The following is a 12,025-nucleotide window of genomic DNA, read 5'->3' as shown; positions in this document are numbered from 1 at the left end:
GTTTCTGTGTAAACGTATTTTTTTTACTTAATAATAATGTTATTTATTTATTATTTTATTCTGCTGTTTATTTTTTTTATTATTTATTTATATATAAGAATATTTTTACCATTATCTGTTCTGCATTTAGACTTCTATTCTGTTAGTTTGTTTTTCGGACAGATAGCTATACAACAATTTATCAGACAACATTCTTAATGCTGGAATGAGTTTTTGTGTCACTGTTTGAAATATCATTAACTTGAAAACTTCATATTACAGTATGCTTCTTCAGGTTAGCGCGACATTTGACAGAAAGCATGCATGTGTGAAATGTCTTTATATAACTTTAACTTAATTTGGCAGTCATTTGTGTGTGACTGGTTTATGTGTAGTATAGAAACTGGCGGAGGGATGCTGAAGGTGTGTTTGTGTGTGTTTGCGTGTGTCTGTCCTGATGTGATTCTGAAATAATGAATGTTGTGACCCAGACTTCACAACAGTGCACTGCTGTAGGCTCCTAGCAGTCAAGGTTATCATACTGTTATGAATCATTCATTAGGAGAAAGAGAAAAAGAGAGATCCAAAGAAAACAATTGCAATCTGACCGAAACCCACGAGAAACACGTTTCACATGAGTTTACACAACAGTCTGTGTGTATGTGTGAACATATGCCAGGAGTCTCCCCTTCACCCTTTTCATTTCTGCAATGTTATCAATTCAACTTCTGGCCAATTACTGATAATCATTTCAGATGAATGTTTCTGAGCCGGATCTTGATTATGGAGTTGATATCTGATTTAATGAGACGATCCTGATCCACCCCGCAGAGCATGTATTGTGCGTAGTTGTTAATTGTGTGATTATATGCACAGTCCTCACCTCACTTGATGCATATTCAAGGTGATGTGTTGAAGGTGTGTTTGAAGGAGAGAGATGCTGCAGTTTACCCTTGCCGGTGTAGAACGACGCTGCAAGACAATTCTGCTTGTGTGAGCTCACTGTTTGCATTACAAGGCCAGCGCAATCTGTCTGCTAATCTGTTTCAACTCCATCCCTCTCAGATGTCTATTTGAAACTATATCAGCCAGTCTTATTACTTTTTGTGAAGGTCGTTCGAAAGAAACGTGCTGTCAGAATGAAAATCTAAAGGCAATAGATTGGATACATTTCAATTTATAATTTGAAGGAGTAGTTTATCCGAAAATGAGCTGACTCAAATACTCACTCTCATGGTGGTTGAAACCTGTTTGATCAAAAGGAGACTTTTGGAAGAATGTTGATGCTGTGGAGGTATTTCTAATAAGCTCCCTATTAAAAAAACAGCATATGGTGGTTAGATTTTATCTGGTTTTTAGCTGGTTTTGAAGCATGGTAGCTGGTTTGTGCTGGTTTCAGCTGGTCATTTGCTGGTTTAAGCTGGCCATGTGCTGGTTTAAGCTGGCCATGTGCTGGTTTAAGATGGTCATGTGCTGGTTTAAGATGGTCATGTGCTGGTTTAAGATGGTCATGTGCTGGTTTAAGCTGATCATGTGCTGGTTTAAGATGATCATGTGCTGGTTTAAGATGGTCATGTGCTGGTTTAAGATGGTCATGTGCTGGTTTAAACTGGCCATGTGCTGGTTTAAGCTGGCAATGTGCTGTTTTAAGATGGTCATGTGCTGGTTTAAACTGGCCATGTGCTGGTTTAAGCTGGCCATGTGCTGTTTTAAGATGGTCATGTGCTGGTTTAAACTGGCCATGTGCTGGTTTAAGCTGGCCATGTGCTGTTTTAAGATGGCCATGTGCTGGTTTAAACTGGCCATGTGCTGGTTTAAGCTGGCCATGTGCTGTTTTAAGATGGTCATGTGCTGGTTTAAGATGGTCATGAGCTAGTCCTAAAATGGTCATGTGCTGGTTTAAGCTGGTCCTGAGCTGGTTTAGGACCATCTTAAACCAGCAGTTGACCATCTTAAACCAGAAACCAGCACAAACCAGCTACCATGCTTCAAAACCTACCTAACCAGCATATGCTGATTTTTTCAACAGGTATACCATGATCAGGGGCTGTCAGGCTAAAACGAAAAACAAAACACTTTATTTTTAGAAAATAATGAGAAAACATTTTCTCATTATTTGCTCATCCCCATGCCATCCCAGGAGACATTTATTTACCCACTGTCATTTGGATTACTTTGAAGATGGATGGATGTGTTTTTGGAGCTTCACCATTTTGAGTCACATGTAAAAAGATAACGACAGCATTTTAATATAAAATTATTTGTTTGTGTTCAGTTAAAGCAAGGAAGTCACACTACATCTGGGATAGTATGAGGTTGCATAAGTTCTGAGAAATGTTTCATATTTTTGTGAACTATTTTTTAGCAACAATGATATAGAAGAACACTTTTTAGTTCCCCAAAGAACCTTTCAGCTATAGTTTCCTAAAAATACCTTTTTAAATTTCTAAAGAACATTTTCTGCAACAGAACAGTTTGGTTCTTTATGGCACCATACAGTCTGACAACTGAATTTTAGTAACCTTTATTTTCAACAGTGCAGATGAGACAGTATATTACAAAATTTCAATTTTTCTACTTTACTACTTTTTTAAATCAAATAAAAAATGGCAAATGGACAACATTCCTTTAGATGGTCAAAATGAGTAAAAGCACGCACTGCAACAAACTAATCAATGAGTCAATGACCCAAACTGTTTAAGCTCTTATATCTCAACATGGTTCACCGAAGCGCGATTGAGATTGTATTGTTCTTTATCTTCACACCATTTAACCTAAGAGTCAATACCTGGACCATAGTCTTCCTCGCTTCATTATCCAGACCAAATGGACCTTGACATGTCTGTTGCTTGAAACAACACCAAATATAAATCAGAGGGTTGATGGATCGGTCACCACTATATGGATATTGATAGCGGGGTATACACGCTGCTGTAAAATTGCTACAAGAGACCCTCACGCAGCCTTGAGCTGGAGGCTGCACTCGGGTTGAGATAGGGAGATACAGGAATCGATATCAAGTGATGCGGTGGAGAGGAGCAAAGAAGGCAAAGAGAGAACTGAGATGAGAGAAAGAGGGTCAAGAGAGAATGATAAAACAAAGAAAGATTGAAGAGGTGAAGTTAAGGAAGAGGTTAAGAAAAGAGAAATAGATGGAAGATGGGGAAGCGAAAGAGAAAGCATAAGGGAAAGATGGAGGGTCACCTTCAGCGATGGCATCTGATTCAGCACAATCTATATCAGTCGCACTCGGGTTACCGCACTGTGACCGAACCGAGCATGCTGGGGCTTTCTGTGGCCAAGTCTCTTCCTGTTTCATTTTCCAGCTGTTGCTACCTCAGTCCTTTGATCTTTTATATATACAAACTCAATCTCCGCTTATCGTGCTCTTTTTATGTTCCTCTGACTGTTCTATACGTAACTCAAGATTTGTGATGGTGTTTCTTTCCACAATATCTTGTCATTGTCATTATGAAGCTGTAGAGTTATTCGTCATGTCATGTTCTTTCGAGCCCGAGCTCATTTTTCATCTCCCTGTATTATCTCGACATTTCTGCTCTCTCTCTCGCTCACATCTCTATCGCTGTATACAATCACCACGATAAGTGTTTGGTTTCGTCACACTCTTGTTTTGGGTCGTCGCACACGATGGGGAAGCAATAGTGTTATCGCTCAGACTTCTTTCGACAGGGTCATTGCTAAAATTCACATCTCTGTCTCAGACGTAACGCTCACGGACTGTTGGCTGAACATCAGATGCATATGGGACATTTCTGCAAAGAAACACTTTAGCAGATTCGATGTAGTCCTCTAATTGGTTGAATTCTAGAGATAAGTGAAGCCTGTGATTTTACTCAAATTTACGGACTTATTTCCCGGATGTGATGGCAAGGCTTTGTGTATAGTTTGTATAGCCTATAGTTGTATGGTGTTTAATGATATATGACCGTACCTGTCAGCATTTGAGACCCGTGATCGTGAACCGGACAGAAGATTACTGCGATCGCGGTTCTCAAATGTTACGAGAGTTTCCATGATAAATAAACAAACGGGAGACTCCCGGCCAAAGCGACAGTGTTGGCAGATAACTTATGGATATGACCCAGCACCCGAAATAATACCAAAACTCTTCAAAACAGCCTCCCTCCATTATTCGATAACGGTGGATAAAACCTTGAAAAATGATATATGAGCCCGCCAAATCACAGAGATGCCGATTCGCATGGGACTAATATTATCACAGGACCTCGGTGTTTGTCAGAATATGGTAGGTATTTTTTACCTTACAAATTACAGACATGGCCGATTCAAATGGGATTAAGATCACAGACACCCTCTGCAATTATTACAAATGACTAGAGGTCCCCAGGTAATACTATTCCCGTGCGAATAGGGCTCAGGGCATATCAAGCGATCTCTAACAAAGCAATCGTGATGCATAGTACGAAAATGTTGTACTCACATAAGATTTCTGCGCCATTCCTATCGGATCCAATATTGACGGCACAGCACTGCTTTTTAATTTTAGTCTCCACAAATCCAGCGTCTATCTGTGCCTTTTTTACAAAGGAATCCATGGTGAAATGAAGTGAACAAACGCTCAATGTTTTCCCCACGTGAGCTGGAACGTCTTTAAAAATAAACTTCAACCACGCATTACTAATGTCGGAACCCGAAGGAAGGTTATGCAGCGACTGTGTTCTTCCACAACTAGGCACTGACTGCACAATATTTTGTGATCTTTAACGACATGTTTATTGCTTGCTCGCTCTATCTGGTTCTGCACAACTTGTGTTACTTCAGTACTGTCATGCGCGAACCAGTGGGCGGGGCTAGAGAAGTAGTCGTTGATATTCTTCTGTGAAGGCGGTGTTCAACCTATCAATGACATGATAGGTACATTCCAGGACCTGCCGTTCGCTGGGCCTGGCGTCAATAACAGTTGTAATTTCAGTAACAAGAGCGTTTTCAGCTTTGACACTTACAGGATGTTCGCTTGAATACCATTCCCACCTATATAACAAAAACTCAGATTAAAATTGATGTCTTACTTCATGACTCCTTTAAAGGGACAGTTCACCCAAAAATGAGAATTCTGTCATCATTTACTCACCCTTAGATTGTTTCAAACCTGTATACATTTCTTTGTTTTGCTGAACACACAGGAAGAAATTTGTAAGAATGTCATAAGTGTAAATGATGACAGAATTTTCATTTTTGGGTGAACTATCCCTTTAAATTCTCTTGAGTTATGAAAGAGCAGTGTGTGAGAAATAACAAATGCCACAGGTTGCCTCACAGAAATAACAAACTTGTCATTATCAAAAACTCTGTATTTTCCACATACCGTGCTTGTTTGTATCTCCTCTTTGCCCCGCCTCTCTGAAACGCGCTGATTTTATACAAAGCTCATCGCTCTGAAAAGCGAGGTGTGCTATGATTGGCCAGTTAACCAGTGCGTAGTGATTGGTCAAATATTGCAAGCGTGTGACGGAAATGTAACGCCTCTTACCATATTTGGAACATCAGGTTCCAAAGCAATTGTACTGACAGGTACGCCACCTTACTTGCGTATACATTTGGGCGGTCTTAGACAAATCATACCATGAACTGACGTAGATTTGTGGGGGTGTGGTTACACGAAGCGTTTCAGGCAGGTCTGGGTGAGCATTCGCTTTTAGAAAGAATGCATCTTTTGTTCCCACACTTTCATTTTTGCAATTTTACGTGTCTAATACATGCATGGGCAACTTATAACACACCAAAGACACAGAAAAACACGTATTCGCTCCATATGACCCCTTTAAAACCTTCCAGGCCGGCCGATTTGTCACTTTGATCTATGACTGAATTCTGTTAAGTACCTTATATTTCCTTCCTTCCATTTTTGGAATGATAATTTCCATAAACAAAATGCTAACTCAGCACATTCTCTGGATTTACGTGCCACCTAAACAGTGGCAAGTAAAGTGTAGCATACCATACATAAAACTCGCATTTATTTCCAACCGTGATTGTATTGAGCTTCTTTCAGGGGTATTAAGTCTAACATGTGTAGGCTGTGTTTGAGAATGTTTGGTTTGAGCTTTTCCTCTCGCTCACTTTTAATCTTTTATTTTTAAATCTGTCACGGCTGTCCATGTAGCGACTACACCAGTGCCCCAGATTTGGGCAGGATTGAGCATCCCGGAGTGTCCGAGGGGTGCGGGAGAGCGATTAGATGAGATACGCGTTACTATCCCAATGCGGAGAACGACAGGGTACAGTGGGATATCAGTGTGGATGCTGTGGTTCATTTGGAGGTCGTTTGTAATTTAAGATTCACAGGCTGGCTGACCTCCAGCAGTTCTCCCTGTGGAGGGGGATGTAAGATTAGGGTCAGAGCAGTCAAATACAGGTTAGGACAGGGAAGCAGTGCCATAACTGCTCAGGTTATTAAAAATATAAGACCAAAGCCAACATTTGTGTTTTCTGTAATGTTTGACTGTTTGCATGGCGAACTGCTCAGTAATAATTTGTCTAAGATTTGTTTTCTAACTCACTTTTTCTCTCAGCCTGCACAATGATCAATCTGTGAAAATACAGATGTGCATTTCACACCGAGCGATGTTCTTATGAGAGGTGAAGAATGCAGCACTTTTCCAGCTTTTGACTGGAATATTCTGGTTGGTTTTTCGAACTGTAAGCAGAAGTTGAATGTGTATGATGTTAACACTACAGGGGGAACATGCACCTTACGGCTGTTGTTTATTTCTGCTGGAATAGATGTCATGCAGGATGAGGATGTCGTACAGACTGTGGCTTGTTGCTGACACAGATGTGTGTTATGATTAATGAGCGTTTACAGTCTTCTGTCTTGGTGGATCTTCAGATTTAAAGGGGTTCTCACTTTTTATTGCTAATAAATGCATTGTTATTATGGAACTATTATTGATAACATGAATATAATGGTTCTTAACGGGTTTTGGGACCATACTGCACCCAACATAGTACTAAAAAAGAAAAAAAGGTTCTTTGATTACTTTTATAAGTATAAAACCATAAGGTTTAATGATTACTTTTTACAAGTATACTTGGTAATATTGGCATTTTGGCGTAATTTTGTGTCGATATGTCAGATTAAGAGTAAGAAGATGTGAAAGAGAACTCAATTCAGTATTTTGCGCGTTGTCTGATGCGGCATTCCAGCTGCGCGCGTATCTCAAACAGCACGTGAGAACCGAATCCAGTCCTCTTTTGCATCTTCTTGGGAATATTTAAATAGGCAAGTCTTAAAAACTGTACAGATGATACATTTCCATGATGATACAGCACTGGCCCGATCGGGCAAGTGACAGTTCTCTTAACTGGCCCGAGGATCTCCCATGTTGGCCCCGGGCCATCGGGCAGTCCTTAATGTCGAGCCCTGTATGACTATTAATCCCTGTCCGGGAAACCGCCCTAAATTTAGTTTCAATATATACATCCGTAGCACTGAAATTGCGCTAATGTTTAAACATCTTTACCCTACATAGTTTTTTTATGGGTTTTGAGGTTGAGGGCATGCCACACAACCTGACTATATACTGGCATCTGCATAATTTGTCATCTTTTACCATGTGACTAATGAATTTGTATGCATGAAAATGCCAATAAATGTAGTAAAAAATAGTTCATTGGATAAAATGTCTTTAATGTAAGCAAATTATTATATAATTAGTTGCATTTATTTAGCTTTTTTTCTTCTGATTTCCGTTAAACATTCCGAATATAACTTATACTACAGTTATGTCTTGCTCACTTCCTATTTCTTTTTGTCTCTTATTTTCAAACATTCTCTCTGCCACTTTATGATTGACTCTGGAATTGAAGTAGTCAAATTGTAATTGAGTCATTTTGCTTTTATTCTGTGCCTACAGGCTCTGCGTAAACCTCATAAGTGTGCGTAGAACGCAGTTTCAGTTTGTTTTCATGTTTAACAGATAGCAGTTGAAGAGAGAGTGAACTATGGTGTTACTTTGATAATTATGGAACAGAACCTCAAGACTTTTAATTACATTATCATTAAATGTTAGGAATCTTTGCCGTTTTATCTCTGTTTTTCTTCTGAGCGTTTAAACTGGTAAATCCCTTTATTGCTGTAGTCACCTTCTAATGAGTGTCAGAAGCCTGGAGTCATTTGCTATCTTCACTGGCCAAACTATATCCTCATCATCTTCATTTTGCATTGCCATTTCATACTGACCCAGAACCCAGCTTTTAAAAGTTTTAAAAGTTTCATATCTTCCTGCATTCAGAAGACGCTTTCCTCAGAGGTCCAAGGAAAGGTCGGCTACAACAGTATAATAAATACAGAGCCGAACATGCATTGTTCTATATTCTGACCACGAACAGCATAGTGTATACTTCTGACCCAACACATAAGCTGCGTCTGAATTCACTCACTCGTTCACTCATTCACTATTCCCTACATAGCGAATGCTAAATAGTCCACTATATGGGTAAGAAGTGAATGAAAATGAGTGAAAGAATTCGGACACTGACGTAATATAACTTGCGTCTAACAGTACTGTCGCCGACATTCGTCATAACGCTTATTACAACTATGTGGCTTTACGGATTGTTTAATAAAATGACAAAGTTAATTTTGAGCTTAATTGACACGTTTTCATATTACTTTTTAATAAAGAGAACAAAACAACTGTTTGCCACGTTTATTTTATTACATTTATTACGTTTAATAAAATTATTTAATATATTTAAAATCAAGCACCATCAAGCACCATTGTCTATAACATTCATTTAATCTGTTTATTCTCAAAAAGTAGAAAATAACTGTCAACAAGAACAAAGTATAAACGTAGTATAAAGTATAAATGTGCATTCGTGGCATTAACGGTCACTCTCTCCACCAGCTGATTCTAATCAGGCGGTTGATTCACGCTGTATCATGGGAAATAGTGAGTGAACGAGTCATGGACACTCAAAATCAATTGCATTGTGGGTAAAAAGTAGTGAACGAACGTACATAATGAGTTGTTCACTCAGAATTTGGACAACACTACAAAATGGCGGACACCCACTATATAGGAGATAGGGGGCGAATTCAGACACAGATATAGTGTATACTAGCATTAGTATTTTATGTTCTCATGAATGAAAGGCCATGGGTGTTCCTGGAATAAAGCCTGGTGGCTAAGAATAGGTTTTATAAGGAAATAGATACATTTATAGAGAAAAACAACAATGGCGGAACAATAAATAGACATGACAGATTTTTCCTCGGTGGCTGTATGGAATTTCACTCGTGAGCCAATCTAACAGAACAGAGGGGTAAATGTGTAAACAGATATGGGGTGGTCAGCTCTTTTCTCTGACCTTAAGGGTCAGCATTTTCAACACTACATCTAAAATATGCAGCGCCTCACAGACCCACCAAAAGTCCCTGTTTTCCAACTACAGCCAGTTGAAAATGCTTATATAAAGCAGATTAAGTCTTTGGGAAATATATAGTACTGCATCTTATAACATTACACTGATGTTGTTTGGTATTGTAGTTTTAAATGACATTGATTTCCAGTATCTATAATGATTTTAATCAGGCTTAAAGGGATGGATCGCCAAGATTCTGTCATCATTTATTCACCATCATATGGTTCAAAACCTGTAAGTGACTCATTCTCCTGTGGAACACAAAAGAAGATATTCTGAGAAATGTCTTTCGTGGTTTTGTGTGAATACAATGGAAGTCAATGAGGGCCTGTGTTGTTTGTTTATCAACGTTCTTCAAAATATCTTCATTTGTGTTCTGCAGAAGAAAGAAAATCAGGTTTGGAATGACACGAGGGTGAATAAATGATGAAAGAATTTTCATTTTGTGGGCAAACTATTTTTTTAAATGAAAATGTATGGATTCATATGTATGGATAGTAGTAATAGGTGTATTTTAAGGCCTTAAAGAAAGATAGCAAAGACAAGGTAGCTTATCATTTGTCTGGGAGACATAGTTTCGACCTTTGGATATAGATGCAACAAATGTTGTTGAGCAAGGCTGACAGTCTAGAACATGAGGATGTGTAGCTGCATAAACCAGCACCATTCCTGTGTGTGTGCGTCTGACAGCGCGAGTCTTCTCAAACCAACCGGAGTTGACAGTTTGCTTCGCACACAGACACCTCTAGACATTTGTATGTGTAACAAAGAATATATTTGCTTGATCTTGCTGTTCATATGACAGACAGATGGATAGTGTTAGGCTGTGATATTAAATACCATATTAGAATAATGAATATAATAAGCAGAGTAGTTGACCACACTTCAGACCACACACAGATTTCGAAATCTGAAATTTATAACACTGAATGTGACATATGGTTATATTTTAACGTGCAGGTCAAACTTTAAATTACGTATTATACAAAGAAACTATTAGGAAAAGTTTATTAGAAAAAAATAGGGTTGTTATTATTAATGAGATTATTTTAAACACTGTTTAATTGATTTGAATGTTTAGTTACTTTACTTTAGTTCTATTCTCTTCTTAAAGGGATAATTCAAAAATAAAAAATTTAATCACACAAAAGTAAAAATTCTGTCTCCATTTATTCGCCCCCAGAACCTGTATGACTCTTTCTTCGGTGAACCCAAAAGAAGATATTTTGAGAAATGTCTCAGTGGTTTTGGTTCCATACAGTAGAAGTCAATGGCTGCAAGGGTACCCTTGTTCTTTAAAATATTTTTTTTTGTTTTCTGTTAATGAAATTCATACAGATTTGTAATGATGTGAAGGTGAGTAAATGATGAAAGAATTGATTATTTTTGGGTGAACTATCCCTTTAAGGACGACAAAAAAATACCAACACAGGTGTCTGCATTCAAAACACAAACATTTTTATACTTACTGTATGCAAAACTCTATTAGAAATGCTTCTAATTTTGCTATTTTTTCCCACTTTATATTAGCTTTGGTTTAACTGAAAAATGCAATAAAAATCATTCATTTTAAATATCTTATTTGTAGATTTATAGACTCCACAAGTTGGTGTAAAACCTGATGATCCATATTATCGCAGCATGATCTTAATATTCCAGAGAACTTCCTGTGTGTTTCAATATGAGCACGGAAATCTAATCTTGGTTCAAAAGAGCTGGTTAACATACATTGTAAACAATCCTTATTTGATTAGTGACAAAGAAATAGTACAGAATCCTAAATATTTCCTTATTTATCATAACATATCTTGAAATATTGTTTATTTCCAAGTATGAATTTGATTTAGAATCATAGATTTTAAAATGTGGACTCTCAGACTTTTGGACCGTGATGTATAAGAATTAAATGCACTGCATTTGAAAGCAAAAATATGCAGTTTATGTATAAAAAAGACAGTTGCTGTAGCAGAAGGTCTCACACCTGGACAGAGAATGAGAAAAAAAGGGAGGGGAAAAGAGAAATGGGGTAGGCAATGTGTGCGTCTGTGTATATACTGTATGTATGTGCGTGACTTTGCCACACGTCTGTACACCTTTCAGCTCATGTAACAAATCACCCAAATTCTGTTAGTTAGTTTGTTTACATTTCATTTATGCATTTGGTGAATGCTTTTTACCAAGCATATACATTTCATCCGAGCATTAAGATATATATTATATCAGTATGTGCACTCCTTGGGAATTGAACCCATGACCTTGGCATTGCACCAGTTGAGCTACAGAAGCAACCCAAAATACCAGTGGGAATATGTTTATGTCAAAATAATAAAAGGGAAGAATAAAGAGTGTGTGTTTTTTGTGTATTTGTGTACTAGGTGTTATTCTGCCCCTGTATCAACGACATCTGAGCTTGCTTGTTTCAAGGTCATATCCACGAGTCCTCTTCCTGTGCCAAAAGCAGCCTGCGTGGAGCCTGGCTCAGTCTATCTCTGTCTCTGTAGCGGCTGTTAAAAAAAGACTCCGCCTATTAGATGAAGGATCTTTTGGGGGTGGGGCCGAATAAATGACCGGCCGGCCAATCGCTCAAGTGGAAACAATTAGTCATGTCTCTTCTGATGCTCCTCCTGCGGTTTAA

General features: G+C 38.3%; 1 protein-coding gene across 5 annotated transcripts in view; it reads left to right on the top strand.

Moving 5' to 3' along the window:
* Positions 1 to 12,025, top strand: part of LOC130568275 (membrane-associated guanylate kinase, WW and PDZ domain-containing protein 2) — a 76,905-nt gene that overhangs the window by 1,023 nt on the left and 63,857 nt on the right. The window lies entirely within an intron of this gene.

This window comes from Triplophysa rosa, linkage group LG17 (genome assembly GCF_024868665.1).
Source record: "Triplophysa rosa linkage group LG17, Trosa_1v2, whole genome shotgun sequence".
Taxonomy (NCBI): Eukaryota; Metazoa; Chordata; class Actinopteri; order Cypriniformes; family Nemacheilidae; genus Triplophysa; species Triplophysa rosa.
This window is presented reverse-complemented; position numbering and strand designations above follow the sequence as displayed.